General features: G+C 32.4%; 1 protein-coding gene across 23 annotated transcripts in view; it reads left to right on the forward strand.

Annotated features, from left to right (window-relative positions):
• Positions 1-27,247, forward strand: part of trol (terribly reduced optic lobes) — a 306,854-nt gene that overhangs the window by 170,447 nt on the left and 109,160 nt on the right. For 3 of the 23 annotated variants that reach the window (XM_069047461.1, XM_069047463.1, XM_069047464.1), the window contains exon 1: positions 13,059-13,299. The exons of 18 other annotated variants lie outside the window; for them this stretch is intronic. The gene's annotated coding sequence lies outside the window, so the exon portion shown is untranslated. Of the gene's footprint in view, positions 1-13,057; positions 13,300-27,247 lie in introns of those variants that run through there. 2 more of the 23 variants (XM_069047459.1, XM_069047460.1) reach the window with 1 other exon arrangement.

The following is a 27,247-nucleotide window of genomic DNA, read 5'->3' on the forward strand; positions in this document are numbered from 1 at the left end:
CAAAGGAAAAGTCAAAATTACCAATATAATTTTGTTACAACAAAAAAAAAATTCCATTAATAAACGATGCTGCTTCCAATTTAAAAATGACAGACCAGATATAAGAGATCCGGCAACAATGTCCCAATTCAGAAAATATAACCTTAAACTGAAAACAACCTAACCTAACACAAAAAGTGTCGATTTCCTTTAGGGAATTTAGTTACCACCGAGGTACTGCCAACAAAATCACTAGATGGTCATAGCCAACTCGGTCCCAAAAAAATCGTGAACGGTTAATAAGTAATAACTGTTCGTTGATGCTAAAAATTGATCGATAAACTTTTCAGTGAAGGGTGTGAAGGAGAGAAATCTAAGCAGTAGCAAGGAGCTGTCCCTGCAATAAATCCAAATGGTTTAGAATTGATGTAGGGATTTTTAATTTTACTTTACTTCATTTAGTTACATAATATCTACACATATTCGTTTATAAATATTCATGGCAAAGATCTTTACAAAAAATATTCTTTTCTAGTATAAATTTTTTGAAAAATGTCAACTTAATCGTTATTCAAGATTTTGCTCATCGTTTGTGAGCAAAATTGTTATGTTTTCAAAAATTTGCTCGTTGTGGGGGTTATTCTTCCAATTTGCAACGCTTGAATGTCTTACAAAACTTTTATTTAACATGTTTTATTTTGCAGGTAAGCAAATCAAAAGTTGATGTTAGAAAAGCCAAGGGTGAGTAGAACACATCTTAATTCTCTTTCGTGTAATTCAAACAAGAATATTACAACGTTTTGTTCAAATCGAATTGAATTTTTTTTGTGTCATATTTACTGTAATATCAAAGATTTTTATTCTAATTCCAATTATGTACCTACTCTGTACTGAAAAAGACACATTTTGTCTTTTACTACAGTTTCCTTGTATCTATCTCAACGAACTATAATTCTGTTGGTGCTAATAGTTCATAAAATAATTGATTCGTAATTTTTCACCAAACACCAGAACTCTATTCATAAATTCCTCTTGAATTCAATTTCAATTTCGAAATAATATAATAGATCAATTCAGTTTCTCGAGGTTGCATTTTGTTAAAAGCAGCTGTGCAACAACAGCCCATTTTGCAACTGAAGGACCAAGAAAGTGTAATGAAATCCGATGATGATGTAGTGGCTTTCTTTAAAATTACGTAGCAGAATCTCTTCACATGGAGCAAGATGAACTAGAATGACCCCCATGCCAATAGTTCTGCTTCAAAATAACAGAATTTGTCATACGTTCAGTTTATGAAAGACTTTCACTTACACTTTATAAAGGCTCGTATTTTAATGAGTTGAACCAATAATTGCACACTTACCTACTTAATTATTTTGTGACTTCTCAAACACAAACATCATTAGCAAAACATATTTTAGCCGAGAATGTCCAGTTTTTTTTAATTAACATTTATTTTGCAATGACATAATTCCACATGATCCTGTATTTCTATACGGAAAAGTATAAAGTACACCTTTTAATATCATGATAAAATAATCAGCAGGAATCAAATTTTTTAATTTTGCATCACGTCAGACGACTGTGTATAATTCTGCGGTTTTTATTCGTGATATAATATCTGAAGACTAAACAAAAAAATGAATGGTGGTATTGCATGGCCAACATCAACAAACTGTAAATTTCCTCGAATAAACGTCTGAACGTACTTTTCCCAACTCATAACCGAAAAACTTAAATTGATCGGAATTATTCTGACTCCGAAGTTGCCGCCGAGGCATTATGGAAAATAATCCTTAATGCTGCTAAACGGTCTCGTCATGATATTTCTATTTATTCGAAGGCAAATACATCATAAAGTTGACAGGATGCACGCGATGAATTTAAAACAGCGGGAAATTGATTAGAGTATTTTTCAGGATCGTTAAATAACGACAAGGAGTACTTTGTGCAGAACGTGCTCCCTCCGTATCGATCGTCTTCCAGGTCCAACTAATGCTCTTAAATATTATTCATTGAAATTTCGATGAGAAAATGTTGCAAATTTAATTATTTGAAGGGGGCAATAATGAAAAGAATTTGTTCGAGAAGAACGAAAGTCGAAGTTGTTGCCGCAAATGCGGAATTATGAAGTGATGAAGAGACTAAACTATGGAGTTATTACTGGGTGTAAAGTGATAATTTAAAACATTAATAAATCAGCTTAAAACAATATTCTTTATTAAAGCTCCCTATTGTATAAAACTGATGTAAACTGATTAAAACTTTTTGAATTTTTTTTCTCAACAAGATTTATAAGGTCATGAAGTTTTCTCCCGTTTGCAAAAACGTTACATTTTGATAGAATTTTGTCATGCATCTTTGGTATACATATTCGCAAATTGTTAAAATTACGTTTCTAGCGAGCACCTACACAATACCAAATTCATTGAACATAATTTATTAGAACCGCATCTACTAAAATCATAAATTTAAATAAAGTAATAAAATAAAATCTAAACGTCGCCCATCACTTTAGGAATGTTATCAGACTTGGTTAATCAAATAGGTAGCTTCAGATTTTTTCAAATAAAACCTCGAGGACATTTTACTTCCTGATTTGTTTCAATAGGTGTGATGTTATAACTAAAATTAAAATTGGCAATAAAATGGAATGTTATTTTTTCTTCGGAATGATTAAGGGCGTAACTAAAAATCTGATACTTCTAGTTGAAAAAAGGATCACGATATTGAAGCCGAATGCGAATTTTTCTTTCACTAATGATAAATGTGTCATTTAGACAAACATAGAATGCAATCAAATTTTTTGTGCTTTTTGATTACTAGAGTGAACGGCCATATTTTGTATACATCGTTTGCTATAGCAAAAATAGAAATAAAACAATCGTGACAGTAAAATTGTTACGTAATAGCCTATTCATATGATTGCGGCCCGAGCCGTAAGCGAGCGTGCGTAATAACCATCATTACATGCTCGTTGAATAACATATAATAATACATATATTTATTCCTTCTCATTAATGGTAATGATTCTTCTATTGGCGCGCAATTACACTTATCATCCATTTTAAATTTTTCCTCAAGTTTTGTTATCGTGATCTCATAAAATAACTTTGTGGGGAGAATTTCTTTTTGGGACATGTCTTTGTGTCACATGTTTTAGACGCAAATTTCTGGTCATATGATGTATTTAAACTGAACCGTGTTAGAAATTGAAAATTAATTTTTAGAATTAAAAGAAAATTTATATTTGCTTTAACGTCAAGGTTTTTTTTTGCATCCGGTATATAACTTTTTTTGCGAATATTTACCTACATTATTTTGATGGTAATTGACCAAACTCGAAATTGTCATAAAAATAATAATTGATAACAATGTTAGAAATGAAATAAAAATTATTCGGGAAACATTTTGGGTGGTCGTTGAAACTGTAGATTATGTTTATTAATTTTTTTTCCGACTTGATGATCTGCAGAGTTCATAACTCGTAAGTTCTATAAATACTAAAATATGATGAATTTAGAATTGTGCGTCAATTTTAGAACATTCTTGATATTGCGTGCATAGCATAGTTTTCGTTTCCTCAGATGAAATAATTGAAAAGAATTCTGTGCTGAACATGAACTAATTGTCTATAAGAACCGGTTTCACAAATATTAAGAATAAAAAATGCCTTCCCTTGTGGATTAAATATGGATTTATCGGTATTTTGACTTTGCCATGTCACAGATGCAACCTGGCCATTTGCATATTCCTGATAAACGAACAAGCAAAATGCATCCAGCATTAGTAATTAATATATAAAATGAGTAATGATATTCTCTGCTTTCTGTCCATATCCTAATGTGATCAAGCTGGATCAGCTAATTTTTTTTATTCAGGTTAATGGGTTTTCAATAATCTCTCCAATACATCAAAGTCAAAACACAAACCGTACTTGTCGTAATTGACATCATCTCTAATTTAAATAAATTATTATAAACAGAAATTTTCAATCCAGTTTACAAGTCTTTGAGAATCACTTGTTACCGAAAGTTTCCAAGTCCCATAACAACCACCTGCGTGATCATTTTCTGACAACTCACTCCAACATTTGATCAAATGAAAGACGCATTAGCGTAACTTTACACTCTATAATCATCTTCCCACCGAAGATTTCGCATGTAAACCGTGTTTATTCTCTCAAAGACAGCGTGAATTGGTCCTTGTTTCAGCACAAGCACATCTTCAACCACTCCAGCGTCCCATTTACTATTTTTCAAGCTCCATTTTGAATGATCATGTTACTGCACCCGGAATTATGAAATTTATTGCAGCGATAATTGTTATTACGGGTCGGTTTTGGGCACCGTTCAAATTGTCTCTTGTGATAAAAACACGTCAAACTTTCGCTGAAACCGAGCAATTCGGTTTTGTATTTTTAGAAATGTGTTTAAAAATAATCGTGATTTAATGTTTATTTTTATTTTTCTTCGCCAGTGGTTTTATTCGATGCGAGCTTTGACTGATATTGTTGGATTTGGCCACAAAAATAAATTTGATTATGACATAGCGTTCCACATTTAACTTTCCTTTTAATTGATTACATCACTTTCGTTCAATTTCAAGGACGGCCGTATTTATAATGAGGAAAAGATCCACCATCGTTCTTATATATATTTCCAAGTCATACTGTTTACTCCGTTCTAAATTTACGTTTGGTCACTGAAACAATTTTTTCGAGTGCCAAAAGTGTGCGGTAATAAGGTCATGGCATATAAATTAAGGTATGCATCATGCTGATATGTTGTTTTTTCGCTCGAGAATTAATGTACAATGAAAAACATTTAATTTATTGTGTCACTATCCTGGATATGATCAATCGATACTGAACCATGAAAGCTTGAAAGCATGAAATGCGGACGAGCATAATTTTAATTGATTAAACTAATAATACAGGTCTAATAATAGAGAGGACGAAGGATTTCTCAATGTAAGAAATGAAATCATCTAAGGTTAAAGGGAATGAAGTGGATAATCGTCTCGTGAAGCGGCAGTAAAAGGTCAAATTATTTATTACTTTGGCGTAAAGTAGATAAACTGAAATAATGCACTTTATACAACAGCAGTCATCACCAACAAACGTAATGATGACTCCATTCACCATCGATCACGCTGTCTATAGTAATTTGTTGACTGATGCTTATTTCATGTTTTTATTGTAGCCAGCGAGCTTACAAATTAGTTCAATTCACGTTCAGCTTATTCAGGAGCTGAAACGTGGAAATATTGCGAACAAAGCTCTGTGGTTTGTTTTCGCTCAACTAAAATAAAAATCTACTAGTGAGACTGATGCATTAAACAATTTGATCGAAGCCGTCACGTATTAAATGCATTTGTTTAAAAAATTAATGAACCCAAATCGAACTATTTTGTATAATGAAAGACTGTAATAACCATTCCCATTCTTCCACGAAATAATTTATTTATCGTTGCTAATGTACTTACCCATTGTTGATACATTAAGTATATTTTCATGCTCAAGATTTAATTATTGAGGGGTGGTGCCAACAAGAACATTTTTATTTTGTATTTGGCGACGACCGATTTCGCCTTTTTTCGTTTATAATCCACATCAGAAATATTTCAAATAAGAAATCACTAGAACCTGGTTCTGGTCTGTAGCGTGTTTGATTTACTTCTTCCAACTCTGTTCAACATGTTTTGCAACTAAGAACTATGTACTTGTTCTTATTTTACTTCTCAAATGCCTTTTTATTTACATTCACTTTTGGATAATCTCACGAAAACAGTTTTGGACTCGGTGCTCCCATCGTGGGGTGTGGTTAAAGAACGCAAAATCTTAACGAGTAGATTACGATGCATACGGCCAAATTCTCAATCGAAAAATGGTCTACTCTTGTTATCAAATGAAATACGAATGCTTTATTATAATTGATCGCAGAATCTGGAATAATAAAAAAGCAGATACAATCATTTTTACGTTGATGTATGCGGTCATTGTTATGATTTCATTAAAAGTAACCGAACTTGAATTAAAGTCTTGTATGTGGAGGTTTCGACGATTTCGTTTTGTTACATCAATAGTAAAATTTAAATTTTGCTTTGTATTTGAACGTAAAAATTGCCAGCAAGTGAAACCTGTTGAAATTTAGAATAATGAAACGGGTATAATAAAGATTTTTGGTGAATTAATAGTAGATTATATCATTAAGAGTAGAAGTGAGTCTTTTTGTGTTAGGCCCAGAGATTGAAGACCGAGACGAAGTTGAGGTCAGAAACTAGGCGAAGCACAAAAAGACCTTGCATTCTGATTGCTATATACTATTTTATCTTCTAGCATCTAGCGGATCACAAAAAAAAATCGGACCTGTACTCATTTTATTTTCTTTTGCTGCAGTTATGGTAAAATGACAGTTTTCAAACTTACAGTTTTCAAATTTTAAGGCACCAGTAATTCCTAGTTCAATTGTAGCAATATTAAACTAGGCAAAAATTAATAGGGAATTTTTCCATTTTTGAATTTTTTATCCCGGTCTATTGAGTTGGTCATCATGCCCCTCATAGATTTGTAAACCAGTCCTAGACTGTGTAACAAATTATTTTTTTTTTTATTTTTTTTTACACATTAAATGTAATGTTTCAAGCACCTGTAACATTTTAAATTTATCCAATGTTTAAGAATACGTGGGAGGATTGGGGCAATTATTTTGCTTTCCATGAAAAATTGTGGAATTCCCTATTCATTTTTGGCTAGTTTATTAGTACCTACTGAAGTTTAAAGTTTACTTTTTAACGTCGAACGGCTTGGTATTTTTGATTTTGCTATTTGTCATCCATGCACACGGGCGACTCGTGTTACACCACACTGGCACCGGATAAATATTGGTTAATAATTGAGTTATTTCCCTTTTTTAAAGAAATAATTTAATTATAAAATAGTTCCTATAATTATTGATAAATAAATCGTTAGAAATGCTTCAAATGACCATTTGACTCGGTCGAGCCGCCTGTGAACATTTCAACTCCTCCAAAAAAAGCCACTTCAACCGTTTCTATAGAGATACACAAAAGCGCGATTTTTGACCGCTTGAAGATAAACGTATTTTAATTTTTGCCTGGGCTTATTTTTGCTGGAAATGACCTCTACCATTTTTACGAAAATTGCCTTGTTAAATTACATACTTCGAAATTTTTTCATAAAGTATTTTTCTACTGCTAAAAGCATTCCGACGACAATAATTGTTATAATATGTTGGATAGATTAATAAATTGCTTTCCACCAAGAGCCCGTGTCAAAGGTAGATATTTTTAAAATAAGTTAACTGGTTCGTGACATATAATTTTTAACACTATTCAACGTTCTCAAAATTAATTGAAGTAACAATTATAAAAAAAAATTGGAAAAGAAATCAATTTTCTTCAGTAATCCTTTGAAGGGTTAGAACAGAAATAAAATTGCTTTGCATTCTCAGTAGGTGTATCGATGTATAGATACACCCACTCGCAGGAATTTTCTAAGTAAAGGGGTTGAATTGCTCTCTATTTTATTGTACTGCATTAAGCCGCAACAAATATTTTGAATAAATAACTATACTCATACCGAGTGATCACAAAAAAACGCCTCAGCTTATATCTTTCTTATTTGACATCCGATTTCAACGAGTAATACATCAAATTAAAGAATTCAAAAAGTACTATAAACTGGATATAAAATGTTGCCCTTAGCAAACCTCCCTTGCAAGGGTTAAGGGTCAACTTTATTTTTTTTTAATGGCAACATACATTTTTTTTTGGTTCAGTTAGATTCATTATGTTTTTCTGAGTTGAAAAATATAGTACATCCTGTATATTTAAATGTCATTCTAATTTCTAATTCTAATAGGAATAGTAGAACTTTATTCGTAACAGGCCATGAATTACTTATGAACACATTTTTATAGTCATGGAAACAATATTTATTAAGTAATACAAACAATACAATAACAATAATTTTTTTTCAACTGATCTGTTCAAATTGAGCACCATTTTGTTCGAGACACTTCGCGTGGCATTCAGAAGGCTTTCAGGTGGGGTTTCTCTGCAAGTAGTAATTTCTATTACATATTTCCGAAATCTACTTGCAACATATCCACAATTTCATTATTGTTCATTTTATTTCACAACACTAAATTGGAGAAACAAAATTAAACAAAAATTTACGACAAATAAAGTTTATTTTCAAAATAAATGTTTATTTTTTTGTGTTTCCATGGCTACAAGAATATCTTAAGTAATTCATGGCCTGTTACGAATAAAGTTCTACTTATTCCTAATGATTTGTAATTGAATTTTATTTATTTCTTATGTTAGAATAACATTTAAATATACAGGCTGTGCTATATTTTTTAACTTAGAAAAATATAATGAATCTAACTGTACCAAAAAAATATGTTGCTATTTAAAAAATTTAAGTTGACCCGTGACCCTTGTAAGATAGGGTTGCTAAGGGCAACATTTTATATCCAGTTTATTGTACATTTTGAACCCTTTAGTTTGATGTACCGCTCGTTGAAATCGAATTTCAAATAAGAAAGATATAAGCTGGGGCGTTTTTTTGTGATCACTCTGTATATTAAAATTGACTTTCACAACAAGTATTAACTTTGAAGATATTTTGGTAAACAAAAGTAAATTAAAATACCAACGTCTGCAGACGTTATCTTATCAGATAAAAACAAAATCTTTTTTTTTTGCGAGTTTCTTCTTTCTACATATTTTACTGTTGCAACATTAATAAGTATATTTTTTTCTAAACTACTTTTACTCACTCTTTCTTTATTCTTTCAACTTTTAACAACTGACCTAGGATTTTTAGTTCAGTTTTTATGGCACATTTCGTATAAACCAACCAAAAATTAATTTTGAAATATGAAAATTTCAATTTTCAAAATGTTAAATCTGCCAAAAATTTGTTTTCTATTCTCCATCTTGCAAAAAAGAATGTAACAGTAAAAAGAAATAAAATGTCTATATTATAAGTAGCGTAAAGTTATTAGCTTGAAATTTGAACTAATAATAACTTACGCAACAAGTGTGTAAAGCAGTGCTTTATTTCAGGGATATATGAATTGTTCAAAGAAACAAAAAAAAAACCTTTAAATATTCGTCCATCTCTCCTAACTACTTGAAAATAAAAATTTCAGCAATGATAATTGACAGTCAACTTATATTTTTTTTAACTTTGGAATTTTAAATAAATTTCTATCGAACTGATGACGTTCGTATCCTGTGTGTTATACTTTGAACATTATAAAACTTGATCAACTTTACTTTAACATCAAGAAATCTTTTCAATAGTAATTTATACAACAAGTGCCTAAAGTAGTACTTTTTTCACGAATGGGAAACGGCTCATGAGTGGAAAAATGGTACTTTACATGAATTCCATACCATATTTTTTCTAAGGCCAAGATCGCAACTTATTTTCAATGCACTCTTATCATTCGGCCTTTTTTCATTATTACCCCAAGTATATGTTTTACCCACTTAAAAATATTGTGAAATATAGTACATATAGTTTTTTTTAACAGTCGTAGAAAAATATAATTTATTACTTTTTGCTTTAAACAGGATGTTTGAAATAGAAGCTTTAAAATGATACCTGACCCATCTTTGCAGCTGTCACAGGTCTGATGTACTCATAAATGACGGTCGTAATGATAGTGATAGCAGATTTAAGAAAAAAACATTTTTGTAAAACTCAGGACATCAAGGTCTTCAGCATTGATAAATTTGATCTGGAACGACCTATTTCTTGTCCAGTTCAGTATAATTAGACGTGTAAATAACTGTGTTATCTCCCTCATTTTGTTTTTGTCTGTTTGATGCGATGTGACAAGGAATATCCGCAGTTATTTTGATTGTGAAAGTTTATTTTCTTGCAAGAATGTAAGGAGGCCAAATTTATTTTCCTCCATGAATTCTCCTTCACATTACGTAACTTCTAGTTTAATTATTCTAAATTTTAATATTCATAAGACCCTCATGTTTGGCTGTTTAATAGTACTCACATCCTGTTTTAACAACTCTCGATGAAAATCATGTTTGATGCAGGGTTTTTAAACATTTTTTATTGTTTTATTGAGATGATACAGCTTGAAAGTAAATTTCAACGGTCGCCGTAACATCAACAGGCATGAAATTATTTCAGGCAAATCGTAAATAAAACGAATAATATTCCGCGCTCGTTTTTATTTTTTGAAGCGTGTGGAAGTGGCGCCCGTTCGAAATGACGTCGCTAAAAAAAGAGAGGGGGGTGGAAGGCCAACACCTACTCGTTTCAAGATACTTCCACAATAAGTTTTTTGCGGAAATGATGTAGCTTTGATGACAAACAATGCAGCTAATCAATATTTTCATATCCATTGTGGAACCACAAATTACAGATTCTTGGAAATAGATATTGAGGCGGTTCGTCGATTCAATAATTTGGAGCGTAACGTAGTGGATGGAACAGGATTTCAATATAACTTTTCAATTAATTAATGATTGGGCACAGATCTGGTGCGTCATTACGTTTGAAGATGCTGCCGCAAGGTGGAGTAAAACAAAGAGTGAAGCTGAAGTAAACGAGAGCTTTTATTTCGTGTATCGGTTGGTGTGGAGTTCTGGAGTTGCTCTCGAGCACATTTCAATTAGCTATTTTAATTATATTATTGTTCCAGCGATTGATCGAAATCACTTCCTTCTCTTTGATCATTTGAATAAATTTCGCTAATGAAAACTAAAAATAACGTCCACAAATGTGGATATTTCGGGATTAAAACAAAGCGTAAAGCAGTGACCTGCAGATTATTTCTGTTGGTGTTGCTTTCTGGATAAACGTACTATAGACAATTTACAACGACTTACTAAAAATACCATTTTCTAGCTATTTTTGTTCAAAAATTATGAAATTGAATGTAAATCTGACAAAATGAGTAAAAAGTTTTGCAGTCTGTTGTCGTTATGCTGTTTAAATTTTTATTTCAAAAAGTATCTGATTAAAATGAACTTTGAATTTGTATTATGTGTAAAATTGTGATGGGGTTTATTCTGGGAGCTGGAACACGTCGTAAATATCTGTCAGAAACGAGAAGTTTGTTAGTTATCTACAGGCTGGCTAAACAGCAATCTAATTTTAGCATACTAATCTGTAAAAACTTTAGTCCTTCTAACAACAACAAAATTTTCAGAAGATTTTCGATCGCATTTAAAACTGTTTTAATGAACCCATTAATAGCTTCTATACGTCATTAATTAATTAGCAACTTCAACAAGAAACAAATATGTAACGCACACTTTTTTATTTAATCGGATATTAAAAAAAAAATAAAATACGTGGGTGGCTGGAACAAATCAATTTCTTCTTTTATATATGGTTACAAAAAATTAATATTTGTCAAACGTCTCTTGAAATATATTTAGTTCTCATACAACAATAAAATGATGCTAACCTTTACAACAGAAATACATATGTAAATCTTATTTGAGCAAATAACCAAGAAATGAAAACTTTGATCATTTTATTTTTTCCTTTAATATGAAGCATAAATACAGTTTAATTTGATTATCTCCGTTTGTCAATACATACTTACAGGATAAAAAATAATTGCATATAATAATAATTTTCTTCGTCCAAACAGGCAAGAAATGACATCAGTGACAGTGACTCAGCAATAGAATTCTTTCTTGTGACCAAATTAAAGACACTTTTTTATTTGTAACAAAAGTAATGAGCATGAAGAATTGTACAACAAACATCGTTTAGCTTTTTAGAGAAGAAACTGAAAATTTTAATTCTTCCAAGTCACAAAAACCACAAAACTGAAAGCAACTACATACATCATTCTTTTACGAGCGTAAATTTATTTCCAACCTTTGTTATTTAGCCTGTTTAGAATGGTTATTTACATTAGAGTACGATAGGTGTGTTTGCCGGCGCAAAAACTAGGCTCGAGGCGAAGCCGAGGGTCTGATTAGTTCGAGTGCCGGAAAATACCTACCGTACGACATTTGTATTAGACTTTTTGGCTGACCGAATGTTTTTTTGCACTTTTTTAATTTAATTATTTTGAAATTAAAAAAATATATTGTCACATAATGAAACATTTTTCTGTCCTATTTAGAATTTCAGTACTGTATCATTTGTTTTGATTACTCTATCCAGGTCAACTTGATCTATCTAATCGACCAAAACGTTCATTTTTAAATAATTAAATAATTCAGATTGAAATATCTCAAAAACTTATTAGAAATTATTAATTCTATTTGAATTTTGTTATCCTAATTGTAAAAAATCAAAAATTTATATAAATGAAATTCGAAAAGGTTTTTTTAATGTTTTTATTTTTCCTGGACGCAAATAAAAATATTTGTAGATTTTGTGCTCATTAGGCAGATACACATTTTTTATCAATTATGAAACCATCATGAGAAATTACTGATAAACATTTTTTTTTTTAGTGAAATTACTTTTTAATGTAGTAATAGAAATGACGAATAGAGTAATATTAGTAAAAAAAATAATAATAATAAAACTTGCCAGGGCTTTTGCATTAATTTATTTAGAACATTGTATTTCTATGACCTTTTCCTACATTGTACAACTTCATAACGCTTGTAATTTTTGTCTTTCAAAAAATACTTTATTCTTTCCATGTTTTTGTCCGTCTTTTACATGTTTAATTTAACAGTTTCATAGCTGTTGACACGACCTGTCTCTCATCCTCCACTTCCGCAGCTTTCAGCCGCCCCGATCTCAGTCCTCTTGATTTTTTAAAGAGCTCCGAGGTCAACAATCTCGAAATTTCAATTATAAAGAGTCCGTCGACGAGGCGAGCGACGTCTCGCGTTGCACTTTTCCCTTGCACCATTTCTAATTATCGGCCGTGAAATGAATCAACCTGGAATGAGTAGACCAACAAGGTGTTCGTTGATCGGGCAAAAGCCCAAGTTACAGCACGACAGGTTTATAGAACGCAACAGACGGTAGTTTCTGCGCTTGAACACTACCGGTGTATATACAGAAGGACAAGATCGCACGCTGTTCCATTCAGTCGTCGCGGTTTGTCGTGTTCAGCCAGTAGCTGACAAGTGGTTTTTCAGCCGAAGCTTTCGTCTTCATCGCGCGCTTACCTCGTCAATCCACCGATTGATCCATCAAGTCCCGGAGTTTCCGTCAGTTATAATGGTGTGATTTTTGTGTTTTTCTGTTCTTTTTTTGAGTTTACGGCGTCGGTGTGTGCGGCAGTTTTTTCAGTTCGAAAGTTTTTCCGAGTCGACGCACCGCCTTACAGGGTAACTACACTTCTTTGCGGGTGTTATTATTATTTTTACACTGATGTGACGCTGCTACCAAAGTGGGTGACCGATCTACGAAAATTGTTTTCGATAATTTTTTTTTAACAATTTCGGTTTTGCAACAAAAATTTATAAATGGGTCAAAACACGGTTTATAATTTTTTTTATAGTAGACGCTTTGAACAAAACGTCTAAAATTAAATATTTATAAGACAGCAACTAAATATTTGCTACTTGTTATTTCCAGTCGCAAATGTAATTACGTAAGTTAACAGCTTCAAGTTTTTATTTTATGCTCCCCGAAAGTGACATTGTTTCCTTATTTTTAAATCAAATTTATCATCAAAGTTTGCCACCTTTTCGTTTTTTACGCAAACTGTTTATTTTCAAATTTATTAATTTGTTTTATGATATTTTTCCGACGAGTGTGGCAACGGAATTGGAGAGAGATAAATAAAATCTGATCAATTTATAGCACCCTACAGATATTAATTAGAATTTGAAAGTTACAGTTCTCAGGAACTCCACTAAATTATTTTAAACTTGTCACTCATACCTTGAAAGTGACAAAATAAATTCTAATTACATACAACTAGTTCTTGATAAACTTTTAGATAAAATATGTCAATTGATCAATTCAAGATTTAGCCTGAGATTTTATACAGACGCAAAAATCAAAAAATGATTTTTTTTAAAATGCAAAAATTTGAATTTATGTTTTTTAACATTTATTTTCAATTCTCCTTTATTTGCAAGAATGGCTTTTTTCGAGGCCAAATTTCAAGCAAATTCTAGATTTTTGACTTTCTAATTACAATTTGCTATTTAGAAATAATTTTCTTGGTATTTTGCAAAAGTCACTTGATTTCGAATTGATAACATTCTATTTAAAGAAATCTGAGTTTTGTTTATTTACAGTGTTTTTCTTTTGCTTTTCTTCTTTTGTCAGTTGTGTTTCACGATTTGTCAAATGACTTTCCAATTTTTTTAAATGTCAAATGAAATTCCCCTTTTCTCAAATCACTTTCACTTTATACAAAATGAAAATTGACAAATAATGAATTACATTTGACAAAAAAGGAATTTGTTCTACAAATCATCCCTTACTAGCAAAATAAATGGGAAAATCAATTGAGAAATTGTGAAACACAATTGACAAAAGGAGAATAGCAAAAGAAAAACACTGTATTACTCCATATTATGATAATTTTGTGCAGTTTTCTGTCACTTTGAAAATGATATTGAAAGTACATATTTTTTTTTAGAAGAGAATATGTTCTTCGCAAGATCATTCAGAAAATGCTTCAATTTATCAATGAAAGACTTAAGACTCACTTCAAACTAAGATCTTCTACTCGTATAAACCTTTCAACAACGGACATCATTGGGGAATCTTGTATCCGTTAATGGAAGTTGAGCAAAGTTAATACATAAGTATGTACCTACATTGTTACGTTTCTACAAAAATGTCCGTTATCAGGAGGTGTCCGCTAACTAGAGGTGTCCGTTAAGGGTGGTTTTATTGTAATAGAAATGCATATATAGCCCAAAATGTACAGTTGGCTTCAAAAAAAAAACGGGAAATGAAATTTGACCTAATGTGAATTGGAAATTTAATTTGTCATAAGTGCAGTTTTTTAACCTAAATTCTAAAATGCCGTTTCAAACTATAAAAATTTAATAAAATCTGACAGAACTTTTTCTGGCAGTTCCCGTTTTTTTTTTTAAGCCAACCGTATTCTATGGTGGGAATAGTGGGAATATTCCAATAAACATTCAGACAAAACGAAAATTCAGAATTTCTTATTTTGTCATTGTCAATTTTTTTTCTACGAATTGTTTCAAAAATGGAAAAACTGGAATATGTAATTATGTATTTTCTTAATAAATTTAGGAAAATTTAATGTAACCTTTCTTTGCCGAAATTGTTGTTTCATCTAATTGAAAAAAATTTCACTTATCGATAAAAGTCTTTGGACTAAAATTTTCACAATTTTGAAAAAAAAATGAAGATTTCTTATTTACTTTTTTGCCTACAAATATTTTCTTCGTCCCTTGATGAAACGTTCGAGATTGGTTTCAAATAATTGCATCCTTTTGAATTTTATTTTTCACTGCGCTAAACAATTCTAAACCTGAGACCTGTTAAATTCGCGCCAAATTTCAGACGATTTAATTTTTAATTTAATAACTTTCAAACGTAGATATCTTGTACCGCACGCAAAAACGGACAACGATTCACCGCCAGTTTTTATCAAGTCTATTGATTCAAATCAAATTTAGGAAAATCATTAGTTCGTGCCACATTTTGTTCAAGCTGAAAACCTCCACATGCAAATTAAAGTCGTCATGGAATTTTTTGAGGTGTTGATTCTATTACTTCACCTTTGATACACACAATATAATCCGAAACCTTCATCAAAAGAGCTTAATCCCGGTGTCAACAACGCGGTTACGGTGATTAAAACAAAACTAGTGAAGACAGTCACAATTTGTCGCCAAATCACAACACGACCATTGAAAAATGTCCATGCAAATGTTGAATTTGAAGTTTCGAATTAAGGCGCAGAGACACTGCAATGTTCAAAATTCTTATCGTGTTCAGGCGTCGTAATTTATGACTCCTTCTGTATAATGGGAGGAATAAGGAATAAAACGCAAACAATGGAAGTTATCACAATACTGTTTGAGGACACGGGAGGCGTGATAAGCGCTGAATTATTTAGCAAAATTGCTAGTTGTCAATTATCCAAGTCCGAATAATGTGTCGTTCGTTGATTTTGTGCCAGCTCGCTGCGACAGAAGGGTGGTCTGTCAGGGTAAACATCCCCGGAAGTGAAATAATAAGGCCGCGACTGTTGCATTTTAAAACCCAGGCGCAATGACGCCTACAGACATAATTAAAATGCTTTATTGATGGCGCTACAGCAGCATTATTATCTATATTTACCTCGTGATTAATTCGTCGATTTTTATTGATTCGTTCTTAGTCCGTTGCAACATGACTAATTAGTGACGTTATCTCGGTGCATATTTCTGATCGATTCTGGTCCGCAGGACTCGGGACGTCTCGCTCCGTTTAACCGTCCCCGATAAACACGACATTTTTCGAGGTTCCTGCAGGAGAGATGTTTCTGTAACTAATTGAAAGTTTGTCTTGAACCTATCAGCTGGGGGCGTGCTCCGAGCCGGTCTTTTTGTTCTCAAATCAAATTTAACCAAATCGGGTTACCACCGTCATCGATTTTCTTTTGTTTCGGTTCCGTGGCAATTGTTGCTCCGCAAAAAGTGCCTTTGCAGCCGGCAGTAATGCAAAATGTATTAAACAAGGGATTAGGGACGTCAAGTGAAAACGGGAATTTCGCAGGAAAATCCCGATCCAAGTTTCGACGGTGGTCGCGTGATGAAAGTCATTTGCGCCATTTCTTATTAAACAGTGGTTAGAGTAGCGTGGAATTAGACAAAATGGTCATTGTTAGGGCCAAAGTGCCGCAATTTGATGCCTTAAAATAGTAAACACAACTCCTTCTGTCCCCGAATAGTTTGCTTTTGGCATTTTTTCAAAAATGATTTTTTTATTAGGTGTAAAGTGCTTTTGAAATTAAATTTTACGGTGCCGAAAGTAAAACTTTGGTACTTATCCGTTTTACACGTGAATGAACTAGAAACGTAATACATATTTGCCTCCTATGGGCACCTTGTTCTAAAATTTATATTAGGGATAATGGAAATGGTAATTTCATTGCCCGTTGAGACTATCGAATTTGAAACCATAAGTGGGTAAATAATGCAATATCAGTCTCTTTCGGCCTAATGAATAACAATACTAGAATTTTCCTAACAATCAAAAGTTGTACATTATTTACGAAGTTGTCTGTTTATTCATCCAATCATAAATAAAATTATGAGCGGAATGCAATTTAAATTAAAAACTAGTTATTTTATTTGTTTCCACCTACATATTGTCTGCTTTTGTTGTGACCTCGAATTTTCGAAAAAAAAAACACATTTAATGACAAATTACTAAATTGCTTCGGTAATTTAATTTGACTAATGTTAAAATAATAATCGAAACACGACTTCGTAATCATTTGATAATAATAGGATTTATCGTTTCTTACATTTATGGTAAACGCGTCCTATAATGCTAACGTAATGGTAATACAAAATTTTATTGGCAAGGACTAGACTCGTAGAAGAAATCTAGGATACTTTTAAATTACTTAGATTAAGGACACAGATACGCTTATGCCGTGAAAATAGGGGTCGCTCGGATAAACGTTCTGATGATCATTTTCAGTTGCAAAACATTTCGTTGAAGTTTTCACTACTACAGGAGCTTTATCTTCATTACCTGAATTCAGTATTGTCTATAACCAGAAATGTGTAAAATGTGGGGTTGTACAGCAAAATAAATAAAGTTTATTGTGATAATTCCTGAATAGGACACGTACAATAATTACAATATTTATGGTACGAGTGTGTTATGTTGGCTATAAGTCACGCGAGAAAAAGTTTAGACCTCGAGGCCGTAGGCGGACATTCTATCCAGCAACTGCAACAATTGCAAATAACCGTAAATGTAATTCAACAGTGAGTTGCAGTTATAATTCACACGTGAGTTATGACTTATAACACACGTGTGACTTATAGACTACTTTACTGGTGTGCAATGAGAACAATTAGGTATGTCTCTACAAGTGGATAAAAAATTATGAATTCGGAGATGCAGATGTGACAAAAATAAAAACTTGTGTCTAATTAATGTTTACAGAGGGACCATTTTTCACGGGTCTAGTGGTGTCCAAAGTCACCTCCGAACTCTCAAAATGTATTCAGTTGTCGACGAACGTCGGCAGCAAAGAAATACTCCAACTAAAACAAAGTTAAGACCACAGTTTCTGCTATGAATTTTGTTTAGAGTGACTTTGATTGGAATTCCATTTCTATTTTTCACCCAGATTTTATGGGCGAAGTAATCTCTAAAATCCACCAATTATTTATTGCCTGGCTCTTTTATTTATAAATTTACGATTATCGCACTCGATCGTGGTTTTCTGGAAGAATGTTCGCAACATTCTGAGCCAATTTCCTCGGTAGGAGACAACCAAGTGTTATGTCAAAATTGTGCAATTCGAACTTCCCCCCGAAATTTTCCAATTGCCAAAAATAATTCGGCGACTGTTGGTTTAAATTTTATCTCGTGTGAATGTGCATAAAGTCGTTCCAAGGTTGATGTCATTCATGACTGTAATTGTGTTATCTAAAATATACAAACAATAAAATATGAGGAATCAAACCGTACTGCTGTCTGAAAAATTACAACACCATAAATATAATCCTCAGACTCAATAAAAATTTTGATTGGCCATGTGTGTCATTAACCTAAATATTGCATTGATGAATTAGCTATGAAACAGTTTTTTATTATTATCTCCTTATATTCAACACTTTTACAAAAATAAACTGTAACCGAAACAAAAAATCAATTATTGCATAAATAATTAGCACTTTCTTGTAAAGTTAGAATTATTAACACAATTGAATTTTTTGCATCAGATGACGCTCGCTCGCTCTTTCCCACTCTCGGATCTGATGTCGTATTTAATTTTTTGGCGCCCATGAAGCCATAATTTAATATAAAATTCATGTATTTTCGGATCGCTATAATAGAACTGGAACATTAATTGTCTCAAGGTCGGCTGTTGTGATATCGTATTCCAAGAGGTTGATGAGTTTCTGGCGTTGTTACATAATAGTGATTTAATTACGAATTCTGTCACAACAGATCGTCCCCTCAATTTTTTAAGGTTTTTGGACCATCTGTCGGACGGATTTTTAAACCGAAATAGATTCTTAAACAATCTTTAAACGTTTGTCTAAATCATACAAAGGCGTACTTTAAATATTTGTTTGGTCTGGCCGCATTTTTCAGAAAAACATATTATTTTTCACGAACGAAGGTATGCCGTGTATTGTGAGATTAAGAAGAAAAAATTTTTGGGATCGATATTCTCGCAGCCAATTTTGGTTACTGGATCGATTTTATGGCACCTATAAATCGAGACTGACTCTTTTACTATTCTAAATTCATATAATTAAAAATCCATTCAGCAGATATAAAATTTCAATGTAAACAAATTCTATTTTTTGCACTTTTCCACAAGCAGTTTATTTCACCAAATACGAATCCGTTTCATTGATACTATCCGAGAATAGTATGTGTGTATTATTCAATGAGCGAATGATGGCTATTACTCGTAAGGATAATTTTATGTCACGAGCCGCAGACGAGTGGCGTAATTCATCCGAGCGAGTAATAGCCATTATCCGAGTAGCATACTATACTTTTTCTACGACTATGAAGAGATATTGATAAATAAGTTTCATTATTAGACAAACTGAAACCATTGCATTAAATTCATAAACTAGTTGCTATGATATTTGCAGTGACTGTTGAAATCATTATTCAACGGGCCGTGGCTAATTAATTTTGTTATCCAATGAAAAACATTTATAATTACAGTACATATCATCCAATAGGAGTAGGAAAAGCTTTTTTCAATTTTAATTATGTCGAAAGACTTGCGTTTGTGTTTGGGTAATCCGTAGACATTTTATTCGTTTCTGCTGAAAAGCCGGTTCTTATATACAGGGTGGTCCCGATATAACCTGCCAAAAAAATTCTGGGTCATTAGAAGGATCTAACAAGTCCAAAAAACCCCATTTTGTTAGGTCCAAAATAATGGGGATAAATTAACCCCTATCCACACCCATTCGACGCTGGTGGCCACAAAAATACGTACCTACTCAGGAATTAATTGTTGGTGTTTGTAAGTATGACAGTATCTAAGCAACATAGGTACCTGAATCGTTTATGACAAATCTCAAATCTGACAAACTAAATCAAATTAATGACATTTATTGAAAACGCTGTACCTACACTGTGTGCGTTAATTCACCAGCTTATTTAGGTACAAAAGCTGATTTTGTAGACTGAGATGAATGAGTAATAAATAAAGTGGTGTTCCTCAATGTGTAAATAAATGTAGAGGTAGTGTGTGCAAAATTGTGGAAGAACTGTGTAACAAGAGTATCGTCTTAATTGTGGTTAAATAATCAAAATAATGTATTGAATAAATTTATTTACACTTTACATATTCGTACTTTCAACTCTAACTGAGAATATCTACTAACTAATGAAAGGTAAACTAGACTAGAACAATTATTTTATAATAAAAGTTCTGTGTGCCTACCGTTGGCATTTAAGCACATTTGAGTACGCTGGTATACTTCGTCCAGCGAGAGATTGTGAGATTTTAAATTCTATTAAGTTAACCCAACACTACAAAATGCGCTAGAATATAAATTAGATCATAATTTCAGGGCAAAAATGTTACTGCTTGAAGAACATATTTCAAATTTTACGTGCGCTAGATACTACTCTCTCTACGTAGAATTTAGTGATCTTCATGTCAATCAATCTCTCGCTGGACAGACTATACCAATTTTAATAAACAGAATTCAGCATTTCTGGGTTTTTACGAATCTGGTTCGCGGCGTCTGTTACGCGTTTCTGGAGTTGGCCTCCTGTATTTATTTCAACTTCGTATACCAAATCTTTCGTGTGGTCCCAAAAATTAAAATCCAGAGGGGTTAAATGGAGGATCGGGGACGCCATCGTATTGGAATCAGTCAGAACCAACCTCACATAAATGGGGATGTAGCTCCACAAAAGTACAACGGGACGGAAGGACTCCTTCAGGAAAACGCTCGCCGTATGGTCGCCTTGCCGGTCTTGAATTACCACGTGTTTCGCCATAGAGTAAATGCAAATCGGCGTATTCTTGTTTTGTGAATTTCATAACCTTTTGAAGGATTCGAAAATTTAAAATTAAACTTGACAAATGTCATAGGTGTTGCAGGTACCGTTGCTAAAGAAATTGCAGCCAAGTAACCAGAATTACCTTTTTAAAACCGATTAACTCATTAGCGTACAGCAAATTTTGACCAAATTTTCAATTATTTTTATCTCGAAAACGAAAAGACTTTTATTAGAAACTTTTTTTGTGTGTGAGTTCTACTCATCGTCACCTATTACTGGATTTCTTTTGGCAGGTTATATCGGGACCACCCTGTATAACAAGCACTTCACCTGAATTTTACAAGAAAGCGAATTTAACGACGAATATCACAAAAAAATGTGAAAGATGATTTTACGATGCTTGTGCTCTGCATATTGTGGATTTGCTGTTATTTTCGGTTAAACTGGCAATAAAAACGATTTTTAATAACACAATAAAATGGCTGCACACCTATAAAATATTTTATTCTTATTAGTTCTTCGCCGGATTTGGGTGAGGCACAAGTATGTATGTATTATCAAAGTGTGAATGTAGACTGGATAGTATCCAATTGAATGAAAGTCCTTTTGATTGAAATTTGGATCAGTATCAAAAGTTCCAAGAAGCCTATCTTTAAATCTATCTAGTCCAAAGTCAAGAGAAGACAAATTTGTGGGTATATAATAAACTAAAGATGACATCTACTTTTCACTAAATGCAAAAAATTAATTAATCAAATTATGTTTTTCTTCAAACGTCAGTAAAATATGATATTATGCTACTGTGTCACTTCATTGCCATGGCATTGTCTAAGCTGACGAACGGAAGATAAAGTTATTATCTCCGCTGACGAGCGGCAGATAAAGTAAATAAAAAATAAAAAAATAAACAGGTGTCCCAAAAATGGCATGCACTACGGTGTAGAAGAGATTACCGTAAAAGTCAGAAAAATGTTAAAAAAATTCTATTGAACTTATTTGCTGATTTGGCATTTAACAGGTCAATTATTTTGAAATATATGTATGAAATTGTTATGACAGCTACGTCTAATCGTACATATTATCACAAAGTACAAGATCACTCACTACCAATATCTAATCCTGCATAATAGAGAATTTAGAAGCTATGGAAATCGAAAAAATTATTTTAATCCACTACGATAACATTGCAAGGTAATGATCTACGAATATATCTTTGTTTACATTGTATTACCCTTAATAATAATAATAATAATAATAAAAATAATTGATTTTATTGTCGGAAACATTTTTTTCCATATTTTTTTCATGTACATTTAAACATCCTCGATAAGATAGTAAGTAGTTTGTACGCCAATTTTGGGACACCCTGTATGTATCCGTATGTACTTATATAAAAGTTTGCATATATGTTGCAATTGCATTGTATTTTCTGCAATGCTATTGTTCTTAATCAGTGGACGTTATAAAAAAATCAACAAACAGTTTAATTCTTTATTAAGACATGATAGGAACTTTTTTTTACCTATTTCGTCTTTTTTTTTCTGGTAAACATTTAAAGCTTATACATTTAAAAAAATGTACATATAAGTGTTTAAATAATAATCTTTTAAATTAATTGAATGACCGATTTTCACCCGAAATTTTTTTTGCACATTTAAAAAAAATAAGTAAAATACTCGGTAAAATACAACTTAGAGAAATTTTAGAAAAACCAAATCTTGCTCAATTTGTTTATAAGTTGACAGGAACAAATTTTGCATTTACGTTATCTGATTGCAAAATGACATTTAACATAAAAAAATTATAAGGATAACAGAATGTCTACTCACCGGTTTTTAAATTGTCACAGTAAAGGGAACGTACTATTTGTGACTGTTTTCTCGATGAATCAAGTTTTCACCTTTTGGACGCGAAGGAGAAAAGGAAGTTTTCGTCTACACATTTTAGTAACGACCTTGTCATGATAATTTTCGTAACCCTTGTTTTATTGTAAATGTTCCTCGTTCCCGCGCCGACAGACATTTCCATTTTAACAATTTTTCGCCCCCCTTGTAGGAAGCTGGTACATAAAAGTGTGTTGCGGATACTTATTCCATTTATGTAAATATTGTATCAGATAGCTTGTAATCTGGGCTATAATTATACTGCATGTTTATTTAAGCACTGTGTTACCGATTTTTGTGGCAAGGTATTTTAGCAAATTAAACATTTGCACAATTTTATATTGTATTTGAGGTGCTAACGAATTTATTCCTTGGGTGGCGCCCGTCCGCAATTACGCTGGCTCCGCTCTAATTTTCGAAGCTCAAATATTAAGTTCTCACGACAAATTAAACAAATTAACTTAATTGTATAGGATTTGTAGATCATTATCGGGATATTTGAGCCCAGCGTTGTGCACCAGCCAGTACTCATCAACATTTTATCGCCGGAGTTAATCGCTGTTGCAGTACTGCCGTTGCACAATCCGATGGTACGGAGAAACCGTTCGGTTATCTCGAAAACTCTTCGGCATTCCATTAATTTCCAAAGAATCGGCTTTTTACGTCAATATTTTAAGCTCGCCTATCGGACGCAGAACGGTGGCTCTAAGCTGTTTCTTTTTCATTTTTCTGGTAATTAATTTGCATGAAAATGCAGTTGGAGAAAAAAATTGTTTAGCATAGCCATTAAGTGTGTTTAAAACGTTGTGAATTTTTAACGCTGGCGTTACTTGCAGTTTAAACATCACTTAAATTACCTTGTTACTGCCGGAAAAAGCCCACTAATTTATCTCGATGTATTTATTGTGTTGGTTGCGTTATCTCGCCATCTTTTTCTACAAATTACCACAATCAACACGAGCTTTTCGCGTTTCGTAGCACTTCTGCAGGCATCGACCGGAGCCGTTATTTATTCGAACCAGTAGTGTGTCACTTAGGGTGGAAAACGTCCGGATGCGTTTGATTTTTTTTTGTTAAATAACTGCGGTTATCCTATTATGTCGAACCGGAATTTGCGCAATCAGCTAATTGTGGTGATACGAAATTTATGGATTACAGTAGCGGCATTGTCCCTGTATGCATACATACCAACTGAGTGGTACGAAAACTGAATTGTTGAGCCACCAACCTGCACTTTGCAAATGAGAAATTTCCAATACATATCTTTAAAAAATTAATTTTAATCAGATTATAAAACGCCGAAATCTAATTTGTTTTCGGTTATTTGGTCATTTGGTGTGTTCTATACAGGATGATTCATATAACTTTCCGACCCTAACGAAATTTAAATACACCCAGCAATACGTTTTTCATTCATTACTTGATCCAAAAACATGAATAATTTTAAACTTTTGTATGGTTCAGACATCCCTCACAAAAGTCTCAATTATAAAAATTTAAAAATCACAGTAACCGACGATATTTCTTTTTATTTAAGAAACTGGCTCATCATATTATATCAATATCATATCGAACCTTTCGTCATTGGAGCACATTTTAATTAACAAAAATTATTTAAGAATTATACAAAAAGGAACTGTCAAGTGATTGTCAATAATGCCAGGAGTGTCCAGATTTCATAGTAAATAAAGGTATCAAGTTATCACTGAATAACGTATTACTGGCTGTATTTAATTTTCGTTAGGGTTGGAAAGTTATGTGAATCAGTCTGTATATGGGAGCTTTGATCTAAGATACGAAACAGACACTATTTCACAGCTTTTTTGAATGATGTAAACCTTTTTCTCGAAAATTTCTTTTAATTTTAACGAAAAAGATTATTTGTAAATTAATTTTGCAAATCGGAACATTCAGATGTCACAAAAGGAGTTGCCACCAGCACAAAAAGTCGAGTAAGCACCCCAAACACTTTAAAACTAAATTCAAATGTTATAGAGGCTATACGATACATAGAAAATTTGAAACGTAAAAGACCACGTGCTTATATCGGGGTTCATTGAAATTTATCCTCAAAGTAGGCGTTCAAGAGTCGATTGTGAACGCACCACGGATTACATTTATGCGAATTTAAAGTTATTAAGTTAAATTGATATTAAGAATTTAATATCCAAAAATTTTATATTTCGGTAAGCTTATCTTGTAGTCGAAGAACTTTAAGAACATGTTTTTTCATTTTTAATTTGAATCATCAATAATCTTTTTATGATAAAGTAGAAAGTATTTTTTTTACATCGTTTTCTATCCATATTTCAACTAAACTGGCAATATAAAGCTTAGGTGAACTTGCCAAAAACTTTTTTGGCCTCCTCAACTCCAAATGACATGTTTACACATTTTGAACAGCTACGGTATCTTAATTTTTACACACTAAGGGGTAGATTCACGAAACTCAGATAATTTGCAAATCGTTAACGAAGCGCTGTAAAATGGAGCTTACTGCATTTGTAATGTAAAAAACTATTCTCAGATGCATATTATGTAGGATTACCTATTGCTTGATTTAAAATACTACTGCACTTTCTGTCTATCGATTGAAAACGAATTCATTGTGGTTGTGTAACAAAGATTTGTACATGCAAAGTATAATCAGTTTTCTGTAATCTTGATTTAAGAATCATGGAATTTTGTATATTTGAAATGTCATTTCAGAATTCTTTGAAAATCAATAGATTTGATTCAAAATGCAGTTCTTTAGAATGCGAATTATATTGCAAGTAATGATCTCATTCTACAAAATGATTGTATTATTGGTGTACGAGTAATTATCAGCACTGTTGTTTATTTTTATAAAATTAATGAATCTCGTGCAACATTCTTTTTGTTGGTTAAACGCACAAGAAACTAAGAATAAATTGAAGTCGCGACATTTTAACCATCGCATTCTTATTTTGTTGTAATCGTTTTGTATTAACATTACCATTATTACAGGAATTTCAAACTTTCCTGCTATTTTTCTGTACGTTAGATTGGATGCATCTGAAAATACGAAACAATCAGAGTTACAGAATGTTTTCCATTAATATGACTACAGAAATCTACTTGCAAGTGAATTGATTACCTAATTTATGTTTATGCCAGCATTTTCTGCAATTTAATAAATTATTTTAAGTAGAAAGAACAGTTAGAGTTCGCTTGTAAGAACGTCTTGATGGACAAATGGTTATTACCAGTAAGCTTTCGCTCGTACGTTCAACGGAAATGAGAGTGATACGTGCTTTTTATTATTTCATTGCAAACATGTAAATATAGGATCTATTTAAATAAGGACATGAAAGCTCGTTCGGAGCCTGTTAAATAGTAACAAGTAGCACAATCTACAGATCCGTACACAACGTGATGTAAACTTTCAGGTTCGTTAATATTGCAAATGCTACTTGCAGTTTTTCAACGCGAAGTTAGTACCTCTAGTTTTTCTGATTTATTCGGACATAATTTTTAGCTAGCGGAGGCATCTCTGCTGCAGTTGTTAATAAACGGTGACAGTGTTTTAATGAGATGGGGTCATTACACCTACATTTCAAAGTTTTAAGTTTGTTGAGATAACTCTAATTTGCTTTTGAGTTGTGTAAATTGAAAAACAGCAAAAATATCTTCAAATGAGTAGTGTAGTTTCCGCACAGAATAAATAAACGTAAAGGAAATTACCTACAAAAGTTAAAGAAAACCGAGCACGTTTCATCACTTTTGCCATTGTAAAAAAATACTGTGGATTTACAGCCATTCATCAAACTTCTCAAAATAAGTTGTCTTTTGTAATAATAAAAAATGTACCGGGTGTTTGGCCGAAAAGGTTTATCTATCTCTGGTGTTTAACGTTACACTCCTTCACTTTAAAATTTCAAATAACACCCTATACATACATATTTTGTATTGCAAATTATGAAAAGGGACATATTTTTTGGTACACCTGTGTAAAAAATGTGATAGGCTGTAGTGGAAATTTTTTGAGATATTTGATTTAAAAACTTGAATTTTTTTTTATCTACATATTTTAAAAATTGGCCTGATTAGAGCAATGAACACAAAGGTATCGGCTGTTCATTTAAAAATTTCCCGTCAAAGTTGGCTTTGACGAGTCGATCGTGAACGCACCACTCGTCAGTCTGTTGTTATGTGACAGACACCAGAAATAAATCCATCCGAACTTTTCGCGCGGCCTGTATACAGGATGTCCCAA

Source organism: Tenebrio molitor, chromosome 5 (assembly GCF_963966145.1).
Source record: "Tenebrio molitor chromosome 5, icTenMoli1.1, whole genome shotgun sequence".
NCBI lineage: Eukaryota > Metazoa > Arthropoda > Insecta > Coleoptera > Tenebrionidae > Tenebrio > Tenebrio molitor.